Here is a 3,748-nt window from a genome sequence, read left to right on the forward strand (position 1 = left end):
CCCTACCAAAAAAGACACTATCGGAATAAAATCCAGAACTGAAAGATATTTTTTCAGTTAAATATTCCAGTCCACTGGATAGCTTAGTATTACCATACCAGCTTTCAAAACTCACAGATACTTATTCCATTACAAAGATTCTAAATCTCACAAGTAAATTTCAGTTTTTTTTCATTTGTTCATTAAAAAAAAGGCCCTGGCAATACAACAGTAAGTAAGACCAACATGTTCCCTGCCCTCATTTAGCTTACAACCTAGCAAACCAAGTAAATCACAAACATAGTAAAGGTTGAAATGAAGACATATAGAGTGTGATGGGAGTTCAGAGAATGAGAGGTAATCTGTCTAGTTATACCCTGAATAGGGCCTTACCACTTACTGTTGACTAGACAAGGCAAAAAAGAATTTGTGTCATGAATTTTCCTCCAAAAAGCCTATTCCATTCTAGGGCAACTCTCCCGAGGTCTAAGAGAGGCAGGGACATCAGTGGTTTTAGAACAATGTCCCACCCTACTCTCCAGTCTTATTTCAAGATTAGCTACAGCCCATTCCCAAAGCCTGTCCAACTCTCTGCCTTTCCTCACACCATTCCACTCTCTCTTTCAATCTGTGATGCCTCTCTCCACCCTTTCTATTCTGCAGACTCATCTCTTATATCACCACCACCATGCAGCCTTTCCCAATTTCCTAAGGAACCTGTTACCTCTCCTTCCTCTGGGTTTCCCAGACTCATGAGTTGGGAGCAACTGCCTATGTCACTCCTGACTCCTGAGTATGACCCTTGAGCAGATCACTTTGTCTTACAAGTGCACCACCATAAGCTTCCTGAGGGCAGAAATGAAGTCTCATGCCCAAATACCTAGCACAGGGCCTCAAACCTGGGGAAATTCAATAAATATTTGATAATGACAATGATTCTCTCTCTTGTTTTAAACTTATTTTCAAACGACCAGCCCTAAGGAACTGGGTATTAAATCACCAGATACAGTTATGAGTGAGTGATTCTACTGATTCCAAAAGAAATAAACAGATCACCAGCATTAACAGAGCCAGTTCAATCCTTCTAAGAAAATCATACATCAGTCAAGTCAGTCAGTCAACTTCTTGAGCCTCTAATATTTACCAAGAGTTCTAGCAGAGCATGAGGATGCAGAAACTCACAGAGTTTAGTCTTCTATGTAAGACATTTTAAATATTATTAAAAATTCTTAAGTGGACAAAATACTTGAACAAATATTTTGCAAAAGAAAACATACAAATGGCCAATAAGCCCAAGATTAGTCAACAGGAAAGTGTAAATTAAACCACCATGGGATGGGACCACACATTCATTATGATGGCTAAAATTGAAACAACTGACAATACTTAGTGTTGATGAGGATGTGGGAAATCGAAATGCTCATATACTCCTGGTGAGAATATAAAATGAGACAGCTATTTTTGAAAGTTTGGCAGTTCTTATTAAGTTAAACATACTTTATGACAATTCCACTCGTAGGTATTTACCCAAGAGAATGAAAGCAAACGTCCCCTCCTCTTTGAGGAAGACGTGGTCGCAGCTGCAGGGGGCCGTTCCTGCTCCCGACCCCGCTGTTCTCTCTTGCCCACGATCAAATCGTCGGGAAGCCGTGCCACAGGGATGGCTTTAAAGGTACTGGAAAGACGCCCGTGGAACCAGAGGTGGCGATTCACCAAATTAGAATTACTCTAACCAGCCGCAATGTAGCCTTTGGAGAAGGTATGTGCTGACTTGATCAGAGGTGCAAAAGAAAAGAATCTCAAAGTGAAGGACCAGTTCGCATGCCTACCAAGACTTGGAGACTCTTCATAAGAAAAACACCCAGTAGTGAAGGTTCTAAGACTTGGGATTGTTTTCAGATGAGGATCCACAAGCAGCTCGTGGATTTGCACAGTCCTTCTGAAATTGTTAAGCAGACTACTTCCATCAGTATCGAGCCAGGGTCAAGGTGGAAGTCACCACTGCAGATGCTTAAATGAACATTTTTGATAAATTGACTATCAGTTGTTTAAAAAAAAAAAGTCTACCAAAGGCTGTACTCTAATAATTACAGCAGCTTTATTATTAATAAAATTTTATTCATAATAGCTAAGAACTGGTAACAATCCAAATTTCCAATAGCAGGTAAATGGATAAATTGTGATATTTCCATACAATGGAATCCTACTTAGCAATACCTCTTAGCAAAATGGAATGGACTACTAAAGTGCAACAACATGGATAAATCTCAAAAACATTACGATGAATAAAAGAAACCAGGCACAAAAGAATATGTATTGTATGATTCCATTTATAGGAAATTGTGGAAAGAGCAAACTAACCAATAGTCACAGAAAATCTGAGTGTTGCCTGAGGATCGGCTGCAACAGGCATAAGGGAACTTTTGAGGATGATGGAAAAATTCTGTATCTTGATTGTGGCGATGGTTACATGGTGTGCACATTTGTCAAAGCTCACTGAATTGTACACTTTAAGTGGATGCAGTATGTTATATGTAAATTATTTCACAATAAAGTTGATTTTTTTTTAACTCCCATGAGTATTTCCAAGGGGAAATGCAAAAAGCATTGATAAACTAGATGTTAAGATGAGGAAAAATATCTAACTGTATAATTAATTTGGATTTAATCTGATACTGTCTTTAAAAATGTCATCCCTAGTACATGCTTCTTCTGTAACTAAATTATCACCTCTTTGAGGGCCTAAGAGGAAAGGAAATGAGTGTTTATAAAATACCTTCTATTAGCCTGGCATTGTGCTAAGAGATTTATGTAGGATATCTCCCTTAATGCTAACAATTAATCCTGGAAGAAATTAGGTCTCAGAAATTAAGTTACTTCCTCAAGGTCACACAGTTTGTGGATGGTGGAGCCAGGGGCTGAACCAAAACCCAGACAGACATCCGCAGCCCAGGCTCTTTCCCCGGAGCTCCTGAGTGAGCATGATCTGACATTTCTCTGTGACAGCATTTTCCTGCTTTTCCCTCCTGGAGCGTCCCTCTGCATCTTCTCTTCCATCTGATTTCTTGCCCCTTCTTCAAGATCCAGCTCAGGGCCCCTTTCCTGACATAGAGACCTTAGCTTCTTCTGAAGTCTCAGACCAACAACTATCTGTGTGACTCACTTTGGCATTTAATTTTAAAATGGCTTATTTCAGCATCTAATTATTTTATGTATAGGTCTTTTCTCCCTAACCAGCCTGCAATTTCCTCTTGGGCAGGGATATACATTAGCTGTAGAAACATATAGACAATGAAATCATAATGGCTTTAATTAATGCTCACTTATGCAAATTTCAACAAGTCACAGTGGAGGAGTGAGTTCTTTGAATGGTTGGCTAACACAGTTCTATAATTTTGGTGCTCTTCATTGCACACATACTGTGTATCAGTACCACGCTAGGTGCTTCACGGATGTTAGCTCATCTTTTTTTCCTTTTTATTTTTAAAGTATTTTTTAAACAGCTTTATTGAAGTATAATTTACACACCAAAGAATTCACCCATTTTAATTCAGTGATTCCTAGTAACCATACAGAGTTGTGCAACCATCACTATGATCCTATTTTAGACTATTTCCATTACCCCAGAGAGAGATCTTTCATGTCCATTTGTAGTCAGTCCTTGTTCTTACCCCTAGCCTCAGGCAACCATGAATCTATTTTCTGTTTCTATGAATTTATCTTTTCTGGACACTTCATATAGGGGAATGATACATTACGTAGTCTTGTG

General features: G+C 38.9%; 1 pseudogene; it reads left to right on the top strand.

The window, feature by feature from the left end:
* The first annotated feature begins 990 nt into the window (after positions 1–990).
* LOC130683215 (40S ribosomal protein S20-like) lies at positions 991–1,994 on the top strand (annotated as a pseudogene).
* Positions 1,995–3,748: the final 1,754 nt, after the last annotated feature.

The sequence above is a fragment of the Manis pentadactyla genome, chromosome 4, assembly GCF_030020395.1.
Source record: "Manis pentadactyla isolate mManPen7 chromosome 4, mManPen7.hap1, whole genome shotgun sequence".
In the NCBI taxonomy this organism is placed as follows: Eukaryota; Metazoa; Chordata; class Mammalia; order Pholidota; family Manidae; genus Manis; species Manis pentadactyla.